Source organism: Adiantum capillus-veneris, chromosome 26 (assembly GCF_014529385.1).
Source record: "Adiantum capillus-veneris isolate H3 chromosome 26, ASM1452938v2, whole genome shotgun sequence".
Lineage (NCBI taxonomy): Eukaryota > Viridiplantae > Streptophyta > Polypodiopsida > Polypodiales > Pteridaceae > Adiantum > Adiantum capillus-veneris.
This window is the reverse complement of record NC_140956.1, coordinates 96819684-96832977: the sequence shown is the minus strand read 5'-3', so window position 1 is coordinate 96832977 and position 13294 is coordinate 96819684.

Genomic DNA, 13294 nt, shown 5'->3' with positions numbered 1-13294 from the left:
CTTGGGACAAGTTTTTCCTTTCCCCTTTGAGAGAGAGGACTTGATAAATGCATAAAAGATTAATTAAATTAGCTAAATTATCATTGGAGCCCTTGAGAGGACAACCAATAGGCTTTAGGCACCTTACGAGGGAAACATGGAGAGGAACTTGACATGTGTCCCTATTGCTCCTTTAGGCAAGTCTTGACTTGTGAGAGGGTGTGTGTGTTCTCTCTCATGCTCCTACAGTGAGGGCTCACCCCCCCATGAGTAGGGATACTTGTTGAATTTTGGAACACCTTGAGTCCCTTAAGCACCTTAGTCATGGAGAACCTTATCACCTTAGTCATTAAGCACCTCAAGAACCTTAGCCAGTAAGCACGACAAGCACCTCAAGCACCTTAAGAACCTTAGCCAGTAAGCACCTCAGGAACCTTAGCCAGTAAGCACGACAAGCACCTCAAGCACGTTAGTCAGCAAGCAGGACAAGCACCTGAGCTTGGGCCGGGTTCCCACCTCAAGCACATCCCTAGATTGCGTAAGGTCAAAGGACTTTTAGCGCTAACTTTTGGAGGTCTTTAATGAAGCTAACCCTAAGGTCTTTAAGCTCCATTATCTAGCCTTGCTCTTTGACAAACCATCTCTCATTTGGAACCCTTTAACCTTGGCCCCGTGTTGAGATAAATCCATAAGCACATGTTTATATTCTAACGCTTGTTCATGTTTATTCTCCCACATTAAATGATCAACTTAATATGAAAAATCATTTGGGTTGGTTAGATATTAGATTTTATGACACAGAGTGATGGCACACTTATCTATCTAGCTTACTCATTAGTGGCTCACACTAGACCATTGTATGCCTATTGTGGTTATAAGCAGCAACTTAATATTTTTAGCAAGCTACTTAGAGATAGTGCATGGTTGCGAAGTCTTTTCAAGCATATCATCAAGCAATGACGGACCTAAGTAGATTGTCAACAAGAAGCTGGACAAGAACAACTTCCATGCTTGGAAGTTCAAAATGACCAATTTCCGTATATGAAAAGGTTATTAGGAGTACATTGATGGAAAGCATGAGAAAGCACTAGTGTTACCAAAGCAAGGTGCAACTACTATGTTAAGCTTTTAGTAGATCAAGAATGGTTAGGTTAGCTATTTCACTTTGGCCATCCATTTGGGGATGATAGGCCAAAGAGAAGTTTAGCCTTGTACCTAAATTCTCAAAGAGACCCTTCTAGAGGATCTCTATTTAACACTATAGACATTGGCAAGCCATGGTATTTGAAGATTTATGATATAAAGAGGGTTGCCATTTGATGGGCCTTGATAGACTTTTTACAGGTATGAAATGTGCTTGCTTACTAAACTTGTCTACTATCGTCTATATTCCTGTATTCCCATGGATAGACTTAGGCAATCCAAAGATAAAATCCATGGATATGCTCTCCCATGGTGAATTAGGGATTGGCAAATGTTGAAGCAATCTAGGTTGCTTCCCCCTATTAAACTTCGTCTTTTGGCATACCACACATTTTGAAATATACTCTTGTATGTTTCCTTTCAAGGCAGGCCAATAGAAATATGTTTCTATCCCTTTTAGGGTAGATTGAATCCTTCTATGCCCCAGATAAGGAGGGGCATGAGATTCATACATTACTTTCTCACGTAGTGAGCTAGTAACGCATAGTCTATTTCCATAGAGAAGATAACCATCTTGTAGGGTAAATGGTTCTTACTTCATCCCTAGTGCAAGGGCTAAAATCACATCTCTAAAATCGGTATCAATAGCGTACTCATCTATCATAGAAGATAGATCATTGTGAGTTGCTATGGATACCACATTCACTCTCGTTCATCTTGAGAGTGCATCGGCCACTTGATTATGCTTGCCAGCAATGTGAGCAATATGAAAATGAAATTGCGAAAGCAAATTTGCCCACCTGATTTGTTTGTCGGAGAGCTTGGTCTATGTCATGAAGTACTTAAGGCTTTGGTGATATGTTCGCAAAATGAAAGGAGTCCCCTATAAATAGTGCTTTCATGAGTCTAGAGCATGTAGAACTGCTAACAGTTCCTTTTCATATATGCCTAGAGATTGTTCAATAGGGTCGAGCCTTTGACTTTCATAGGCTATGGCGTGCCCTTCGTAGAGAAAAATAGCTCCAAGGAAATCACTACAAGCGTTGCATTGGACCTCAAATGGCTTTGAGAGATCCGACAATGTAAGTACATGTTGAAAGATAAGATTCTCTTTAAGCTTTTCAAAAGCATTGTTCTCCTTGGTGGACCATATATACCTAATGTTTTTCTTTGTTAGGTCATGTAATGGTCCTGCAATTTGTGAGAACTTTTCTATGAAGCATCTATAGTATGCACACATACCTATAAAGCTTCTTAGTTCATGGAGATTCCTTGCATTAGGCCATCCTTTTATTATCTCTAGCTTTGATGGATCCATTTGGATACCATCTTGAGAGATATGTGACCTAAATACTGATCTCCTGTAAGAAAAAATCACTTTTCTTTCGATTAATATAAAGTTTATTCTCTCATAAAACTTGAAATATTACATGGAGGTGTTGCTTGTGTTCGTCTAATGAATTAGAGTAGATGATAATATCATCAAAGAACACTCTAGTAAAGGTTTAGTGAGGCATGGATAGCTTCTCCATCAAGCGGTTACATGTGGCTAAACACCATTTTAGATAATTTGGGAAAAGCCCGTTTTCCAAATTCTAAATGTGTATGCTAGGATTGTGTTATTTAATGAAATCTAAGAATAAACCTCCAATATAGTTTTTGGAAAGAGGATTTGTATGACATCAGTGCTTTTCAAAATTCAACAAATGCTTCTAGAAGTAGCTTCTCAAAAAATGAGGTGTCAAAAAAACCAATTGATATGATTTTAAATCAGCATATAGATTGATTACAGCAATTAAAAAAGATAATATGTAAAGGCAAATACTATTAAACACTCTTGTCATAATTTGGTGACCTTAATCCATGTATAAAAAAATACTTGGTCATGGTTTTGTAGCATGCTATCAAGTTTTAAATACACGATAATTTAAACAACATTCAAACTAATATTTCACACTTAAAAAGTCAAAACAATACTATATAGTATCCTATGGCTATAAGACTATGAAATGCCATCTATTGCACCTATGGCCTTAAGGCCATATGGTGCTCTTTGTAGACATGTCTATGACTTTAATATGTCTCTTTATGACCTCAAGGCCATAGGATTAGGATTGTTAGCTGGTCCCAACATGTAAAGAGATCCAGTCCTTCAAAGCCATATGGGACTTTATTTATGTGCCACCCTATGTCCCTAAGGCTGTGGGTTGTCTTAGGGCCACAAGATGTTGTTTATGCCAATAAGAAACCGCACAAGGCGTGCCTCGTATGCTAGTTAGAAACCCTTTATTCTATATGTTGTCACCATATGGCCTTAGACCATAGGGTGCCCTCTGTGCTAGTAAGAAATCCTCTATACTCTGTGTTTGTACCCTATGGACCTAGGGCCACAAGGTACCCTCTATGCTAGTAAGAAATCCTCTACGCTCAATATTGAGACCATGTGGCCCCAAAGCCATAGGATATCCTCTATGGTAGTGAGAAAAACCCTCTATGATCTATGTTCACAAACAATTAAAAAATCTAAACAATACTATAGAGTATCCTATGGCCCTAAGACCATAAGATGTCATCTATTGCACCTATAATTACATTTGGTATTTTATTTAACTATACAAAGTTAGATGAGACACTTACTTAGATAAACTATCATAATTCTAACTTTGAAATTATTTCTTAACATAAAACTACAATATAAAAACTCCTAATATAAGTTTGTGCCAAAGAGTCAATGTTAAGATGAAGATTTTTTACATCAAGTACATGCTTTAAAACTTCACTCAAAGGTTTTAGAGATGGTGTCTCAAAAAAAGGAGGTGTTTAAAAACACCATTTGATGTGAATAATACGAATTGTATATATTGATTATGTCAAAATAGTATAAAGTATAAACATAAAGATTACCACCAACTTGACAGTTTCATAAAAATGATGGTCTTCATCGCATGTACAATAAAGTACTAACTAGAAAGAGTATGATATCTCCAAGATTGAGGGTGTTCAAAAAACACCGTTTTGTAACACTACCAAATGTCAAGAACATTTTGATTGTTTGGATCACTTAATAAAGACAATTAATAAGAAGAAAAAGTTCACAATACTATAGAAGCATCAAACAATGAAACCAAATAACTTGAATGAGAGAAGTCTCCTCACAATAGGATGCACTTCATTAAAAGAACAGTTTAAAGATGTTTCAAGATATCCCACAACATTCCATCAAGTTTAAATTTTGAAAAGTACACATTGCCAAATACTTGGTAGATGCTATTTCGAATACTTAACTAGTACACTTAAAATGGCCTCCTTCTCTTGAGATTTTATGTCCTTTGAGACATATAACATTGCATTACATAGTGAGTCTCAGGATCAGGATGGAACATTACAAAATTTCTTATGGTATAGTCTCTCTTGTCTTTAGCATACCATCCAGATAACCATGGAACAATTTCATCTTTTAAAAAACTTTGAAGCAATTGGGTAGGTTGGTTCCAAAACTTTGAAAAAATCATATAAGTTCCTTGTATATTCCACATCACTCGATATGGACTATCATCAAATATTATAGTGTTGCCCCCATCTAAATAATCAAATAGCTTCCATATGGTCGAAAGATTTTTGTGATAGGCTCTTTTGTAACCGATCATGAAATTTGAATTTTGACAGCATCGGTTATTCATAATCATCTTGAATTTGTGACTTTGTGTAGGAAAACAGGTCTTGATTATGTGTTGAGCTTTTTGAAAACGATGGCAGCTCCAAATCCAAACCTCAAAGAACTCAAAGCAAAATCTTAAGAAATACTCTGCATCTGGACGCACTGCATACACCTCATTGTTATCTTCTACAATGCACATGTACTTGCTCCAAGTTGGCCTTGATTGAAGCTCAAATGTTGCAAGAAGCACACCCTCTAAATCCAAGATAAGCATTCTTTTGTCCTATTTGAAAGATGTTGGTAGATAATGAAACCATTTCTCTTGGTTTGAATGTGATATTTGATGTAATATGAAAGGGAGCTCCTCTATTTTGTGATAATCTAATAGCAAAACATTTTTCTTAGAAGCCCTCAAATGATTAAAAAAAAAAGTTAATATAGAGATCTTAAGTGTGTTGAAGACCTTAGGGACATAGGGTGCTAATTTGTGGTTACACTTAGTAAGTCCTATGCAAGAACACTTGCCAAACTATGACCCTATGGCCTTAGATTCATAGGGTGTTAAGACCATAAAGTCACTACAACACTAAATGAAGATATTGACGTGCCTATATCGACGGCCATGCTTTTCCATGCGTATATCGACGACATTAGCGGGCGTCGCTATACGCGTCACAATGTGCGTCGATATACGAGTGGAAAGGCTTTATTTGCCATGCGCAGGGGCCATTTTTGCCTGCTCAGATCTTGGCCGAAACCTGCTGCGCAGGTATTATGTCCATCTCCACCCTCCCCAACCCCTCTCTCTCTCTCTCTCTCTCTCTCTCTCTACCTCTACATCGTGTGTGTGTGTGTAGGAAAGAGAGAGAGAGAGAGAGAGAGAGAGAGAGAGAGAGAGAGAGAGAGAGAGAGAGAGAGAGAAATGTGTGTGTGTGTGTGTGTGTGTGTAGGTAATCAAAGAGAGAAAGAGAGAGAGAGAGAGAGAGAGAGAGAGAGAGAGAGAGAGAGAGAGAGAGAGAGAGAATTAATGTGTGCTTAGGAAATTAAAACTAAAGAAAAAAACATTAAAGAGAGAAATGAAATAAAATGTTATATTAACGTCTTCGAAAGGCCAAAGTGACCTATGAGACATGAGACAAGAAAGTTACAATGTGATGGATCTGATACAAAGTCAGAGTAAGAAGATGACAAAATAAAATATTATGGAATCCTAAACTGCTGGGTGTGGACTAAACGGCTAAACGAGCTAGTTGGGATAGGTAGATCTCCTCCATGGTCAGTACTATGATCGGACGTTGTGCATGTCGAGCCAAAGTGACCTAGCTAGATCCTCTGATGCAGCCTCTGTCGATGTTGTGTAGTCCTCCGCAGTCGTGGGCGTCTAGATCTCCCTAGATCAGTCGCTTGTTCGATCATCAGAGAGATAGGGAAGTAGAGAGCAAGAGAGAGAGAGAGAGGTAAGTAGAGAGAGAGAGAGATAGGAAATAGAGAGATAGAGAAAGAGAGTTATATATATATATATATATATATATATATATATATATATATATATATATATATATATATAGAGAGAGAGAGAGAGAGAGAGAGAGAGAGAGAGAGATAGGGAAGTGGAGCTCCAGGAGTTATGGCAGAGAAATAGGAAAATAGAGAAATAGAGAGAGATAGGAAAATAGAGAAAGAGAGATAGCGAGAGCGAGAGCGAGAGAGAGAGAGAGAGAGAGAGAAAGAGAGATAGCGAGAGCGAGATCGAGAGAGAAAGAAAGAGAGATAGGGTACGTAGACAGAGAAGAAACTATGGAACTAAAAGAGGCAAAGGGGTTTTGCCTGCTACATGCATTGCCATGTACACCTGGGAGTGCACATATGTGTCTACCCATATAGGATTTGACCAATAAAGACGAGATTTTGACCCGGTGGTCCTGATCTCTGTACACCTCTGGACCAAGGTGTACGGAGATTGGGCAAGACTAGAGAATGCGAGGTAGTTTACATTGTGAGGAGTATATATATATATATATATATTAAAACAACATTCATAATCATTGTAGATGGAAATGTCATCAACTAACATGGAGGAAAAGATTGCATGCTCGTGCACGCTCTGGAAGTATCAAATCCTGCGCAAGCGTAGGATATGTAATGAGCATGTGCACAAGTACGAAGAGTTTACTAGAGAAACCGTACAGAATTGGCGATATGACTCCTACGGAATGGGCATTGATTTCCGCGACATAGCACCTACATCTGAGAGAGAGAGAGAAAAAAGATTATGCGTGAAGGTCCGACCAATATAGAGCCACGGATGGAAGCAGAAAAGGGCTTATAGACAGAAGACGACCGCATGGAGGAGATGCTGGATGCCTTCTTCCAGACAAGCGAGGAGAATGCGAATAAAGCAGCACCAAAAGTCGTGCGCCTATCTCCTGAAGACATGTTGAGAAAGTTGGCACGTCAACCAATCTATGAAGGCGCCAAAATATCTGTGCTTCGTACTTGTATGGCGTTTTTGAATCTTCAGTCAGTGTACGGGTGGTCAGTGTTCTTGCAATTCATTCTTCCAATTGCGATCAAGGGGTGTTTAACGGAGGAAGTGCAGACCTGCATATACAAGATTTCAGAGCTAGTGCGGTGGATCTCTTCCAAGGAGATACGGGAGGAATCTATTTCAGTCGCAAGGGCTAACTCCATTGAGGCAGTTTGCATGATTGAGAAGTATCTACCCACGAGCTGCCTAACTATCCAAATGCACTTGCTCGTCCATGTAGTAGATGAGGTTGCAGTGGCAGGTACAGTCCACAGCCGTTGGATGTTCTTTCTAGAGCGGTTCATGAAAACACTTAAGGGTTTTGCTCGCCAAAAATCGCGTCCAGAGGGGAGCATGGCAGAAGGATGGCTGGTGCAAGAGTCTCTTGTATTGACGACCGAATTTCTATCTGTTTATGACCCAGAAATGCCTCGACTGTGGAGCGATGAGGAGGATGCAAGACTGGTGGGAGAGGAGCTGCAAGGGCAAGGGGTGCCGAAGAAAATGAACGTGGCCATGCGAGAAAAGATCATGAAGTTCTGTATACTAAATTCAGCGCCGAGGCAAAAATGGCTTGAAAGGTACGAAGAAGAGAAAGAGAGACGCAATCTAGAGCGACAGGATTTCAGGCGAAGTCGAACGACTAGAGGCTTACCCCTGCCAGACTATCTTGCTCCTCTACCTGAATTCCCTACAATGGCATGGTTGGACAAGATAGTGAGAGCAGCTCGACAGATCGGAGAACCCATATCTCTAGAAGAGGAAGAGCTGGCTATTGGATGTGACTGGAAGTATCACACATACATGGCACTGTGGTCGCATGGAAAGCATTTCAGAACACAACAAATTGACAGCAGAAGAAACACGTTTGACAGTCGTGTAATGGTTAGTTTCATGCAAAAGAGCAGGGCCAGTGCTAGAGACACGAATGAGAGCACTAGCAACCTGGATTACTGTGGTTTGGTGTCAGATATCCTGAAAGTAAGCTTCAGGTGGTTTGAGATGTTTTTGTTGGATGTGAAGTGGTTCAAGGTGATTACTTCTGGTCGCAATGCAACGGTACGCAGAGATGGAAACAAACTTGTGCAAATAGATTCTACAAAGACTTGGACAGATGCGAGCGACACATTTGCTCTCCCCAAACATTGCGAGCAAGTGGTCTTTGTACCGGACCCTCGAGAGCGACAATGGTGGTTTGTGGTTCAGGTTGCTCCAAGAAATAAACAAGTATTTGAAGGGCAAGATCTCCCAGAGGAAAGTCAGTTAGACGACGTCCATACTACTGTGACATTAGATGAGATGGACGAAGGTATGGCAGAGGAAGCTGACAGATATACGAGGGATGACGCAGACGAGCTAGAATTGACACTTGTAGATGAAGATGCAATGGATGAAGACAATCTACCAGAACGAGTTGGGGCAGAGTTATGTTTGCAATTAGAGATAGAGGATAATACGGTGCAAGATCTTATCGATGATGCCTCACTCGTCGAGGCCTAGGCCTGTAAGTGTTTGTGTGAAGACTTTGATTTAAAATTAAGCTTAAAGTTAATTTAAACAACTATGTTCTGACGCTTTATTTTACTTTCTTTGTGTAGGACTTTAGTATGGCAGACGAGATTCCAGATCCCGCTTCCATGAGTGCAGATGCATTCATGGGCTTAGTTACACGCATGACGCCTGCTCAGATGGCAGAGGCTTCTCAGTATTGGGTAGCCAGAGGCACGGGTACTACGCCTCCGGGCTTCACACCCGAGGGTCCGACGCCTAGGGGGGGGATGCCTATGGGGTTCAGGACGCCTATGGGTACGACGCCTTCTTCTCCCATCACGGCCGCTTCGACACCTAGGGGTGGGGCAGAAGCGGGTACGTCCTCATCTCCGTAGCACAGGCGCACTCGCCGATCTCGACGATCGTCAGGTGGAGGTGGTGGTTGCTGTGGAGGAGGGTCCACAGATGCTTCAACCCCTCCTCGCTCATGACCCCCGTCTTACCCAGGCACACCTCTCGACACACCTCTTGGCACACCTCGGACACCTTGGGGGACACACGATCCTAGTGCCTCCAAGCTCTATATTGTACGGGGAGATGGTTCTATTGACATGGATAGAGTCGGGACTGAGATGTGACAGCGGATTCGCCAGCTCATGGAGCTGCAGTTTTCGACCAGCATTCTGACGTCTTGGGATCAGCAAGAAAAGGAAAAAGTCACTTACATAGTGGAGACCATCCTGAGAGAGTACCAGCCTGCTCCAGGTTCTTTCGTTGTTTCAGCGCAGTGGATCAAGGGTGTTGCACGGGACACCATCAAACATCGACGAGATGCAGCTCAGAAGGCTTTCAGGACCGGCTCGCCGAAGCCTTCGGGCATCCCACACGAGACGTGGCTGCAAATCAGGGAGGATGAGCGGATAGCGGCCACGCGGTTCAGACAGCAGCGTGAGGCCGCGCAGGTACGACAGATGACTAGGGGGACATCTCATCTTGGCAGCGGAGGCTTCGACACCTTTCGCTATGAGTTTATGAGTTTCTAATCCAATCTTAACTATGGCGTTTTTTAAAACGCGATGAATCATGTATTCTTATTACTTTGATTTTTGTATAAACGCAGAATCTTGCGATGCATCGAGCTCCATCATGCGAGGAGGAGTCAGATAGATATCGCAGAGGTATCTATGAAGTACTGAATGATCTTGAAGCTTCAGGAGAGCCTGTAGACTGGGAGGCCTTACAGTCTCACTGATCACTTGAGGTGAGATATGTGTGAGTTGATTTAATTAAGTCAGTGTATGTGAAGTAATATCAATACTAATTTTGTGAGTTGTCCTATGTGCAGGTTGCGACGCCTAGTCATTAGTGGACCAGATTTCATCTATATGCTTTGTGAGAAATAGACACGCTTCTGTGCATCTTTTTTGTACAAACAAAAAGTGTTCAGACAGTTATTGTTTCCCTTATGGTTATGATTATTGTCATTGTCATTGTATAGACAGTTATTGTTTCTCTTTCTGGTTATGCTTATGGTTATTGTTAATTTTGTTTATGGTTATGGTTATCTGCATTATGGTTTTGATCAAAGTGGTTATAGCCGGTTATGGTTTTAAGTTATGGTTATGGTTCGTTATGGTTATGGTTCGTTATGGTTATGCTTTTAACACTAGGTTGGTAATGGGACACTTTTATGTCCTGGGACACTTTTATGTCCTGTTAAGTGACCATTTTCCTTGAATTATGTCAAGAGTTTCAAAATGGATTTTGAGGTGCTATCTGTCTAGAAAGTTGTCTCATGAGCTGAAAAAAACTTGACATTTTTTTGGAATATCAATTCCATCTTTAACCTTGTCCTTGCACAACATTTCACAACCTAAACTGTGTGAAAAAACGGGTTCTGTTTTTGGCTTTTTTCAACTTTTTGCAACTATACCACTCCAGAATTCATGTTTGTGAGGTCTATAATGCTAGAGAACTATCTTTAGTAGTCCTCAACATTTCCTGATGCTTCTAGGGAGAAATAAATGTTAAAGTTGTAAGTTATGACCAAATTACAAAAATTGTCAAATCCTGTTTTTTAGCCAATTTTAGCTCTTCTATGATTTTTTTGGTGGCTTTCATGATATCCAAATGCAGTTTTGATTTTCTATGTTGCATATTGTAACATAAAGCTAATATTCCTTGAGCTTTGGGGCACCTAATACCCTATTTTGCGTAGTAGACACCGATGGTTGATTTTTAAAATTATAGAAGAAAACGAAACATTCTAGTATATCAAGTATAGCTTTTTCAATATTGTTAGTTTCTTGTGACAACTACATGCATTTTGTAGGTAGTAACCATATCTAGTCATAAGGATCAAATTTGGCTAGATCTTGAATAGTTTCTATGGGATTCTACAACTCATAATGTTGAACCCAGTTTTTTCATGTTTGCTGTATTTAGCACTTCATCTTTGTCTCCAATATTCCCCTTGGTAAGAGATGTATTATTCTTTTGACATTCTCCATGTCTCCTTATGAACCTAAAGGACAATAGGGAACTAAGAAAACATGCATATAGTATTTGTATTGAGCGTGGCTATAGAAACTTTGATGATAGGTTTGCAGAATGGTAAAAATTCAACTTTTTTGTACCTTTTTCTTTTGGCAAAACAAAAAATAGTGAGTGAGAAGCAATCATATGTTCAGATCACCAACCCATTGAAGTTAACTACGGAATTTATCTCAAGTCCTACAAAAATCCCTAATCTTATTTTCATGCAACAAAACGTAAGAAATGACTGTTTTGATGAAAATGTACTGGTCCATCAACTTTGGAGGCTTGGTGTGACCAAAAGATGAGAAATTTCACAAGTTTCTTATTTTTTCCATGTGTGGTAGGCCTTGAACTATAACCTCATGAAAGGATTTTACAAAATGAGTGGATCTACTATGGTTTTGGAGGTTTTTTTCAAAACCTTGAAAGGACACTTTTATGTCCTGTTAGGTTACCAACCTAGTGTTAAGTTATGGCTATGCTTTTCAGTTGGTACGGTTGTCTTTCATTGGACTTAAATCTCATGTGAGATCCTACATGGATAGCATGTAGGAGGCGTATACATGATATGGTTTTTTTTTGAAAAGTTTATGTAAAAACAAAGGGAACTCTGCAGAAATTTCTGCGCGCGGGAGCATGGTTGATATTTTGGTGCTGCTCGCTTTCTTGGACAGAGGGCAGGAAGTCTGGCTGTGGCTGTGTCCATCTTTTAACTGGGCACAAGCCAGGCTACCTGTCCTTTGCCCAAGAAAAAGTTTTTCTGTTATGGTCGTCGCTATGTGCGTCGCTATCCGCGTCGCTCATAGCGACTGGTTTCACAGCGACACGGATAGCGACGTGCATAGCGACGGGCTGCGTCGATATCTGTGTCGATAACACGTTTTTTTGTTGTAGTGAGTGAAATTCCCCCAAGGTTATAGAGCAAGATTTGACCTTATGAGCATGTAGATTGTCCTTGATGGCACAGTGAACTCAAATTTCAAAGCAAACAACTATAAAAGCTTTTTTAAAAATGAGCATTTGGCACATGAAACCCAGAAGTTACTTATAGTATTGAAAGACAATAAAAAAAACTATTAATCATTTACATCTTCATATATCTTGAAACCCCAAGCACTCTAACAAAGTCTCTGAGTACATAAAGATCTTTGTAAATGAAAAAATGTTACAAAACATTGCTCCATCATTTCTTGATATAGGGCTATTTGAGATCATACTGAATTTTTAGATGCTTTATATAATTCCTGGCTTCATGTACTTTGATCACAGGCTCCTTGTATCCCAATTTTTGGGCAAGCATGATTGCTTCTGTACCTTTCAAGGCTGATAATGATTTGATTTGTTTTAAGACCCTTACTTTTTCTCGATCACGTGCTGAAAGTTTCTTGTCTTGACTTCGAGTGGACAATCCACTTGTCTTGACTTCGAGTGGACATTCCACTCGTGAAGAGGACGAGAAACTTCTGGTAGCCTTCCCGTGGAGTAGGTTTTTCCTAGAAAAATTAGATTTCTCTCCTCCCACTTTGCAACAACCTTGTGTATACGGTTATAAAGCTCATGACCTTGAGCAATGGGTGCTTGTCCATATAAATGAGACCCTGTAACTGTGCGAATGTCATTAACATGATTGAGAGCTTTGATATATGGTAGCAGCTCCCCAAGGAGGATATTATCCTCCTCATCATCAACATTAAATGATGCTGGAAAAATACAATTCAATGCAGGATTCACACATCCCTTTAATGGTTCATCATCTACAAGAAGAAATCTTCTTCCATCAAGCCCAAATTTTGATGATGCAATAGCCAACGATTTGAAAAGTGCTTCTACTCCTAGATTATCTAAGCGATTGATCCTTGATTCTACGCATGGTTGACATTGGCTTTGCCCCCAGATCATAAAGAATGGAAATTTTTCCTTAGCTTCTTGTTCTAAAATCTTGATGATGTCCACAACAT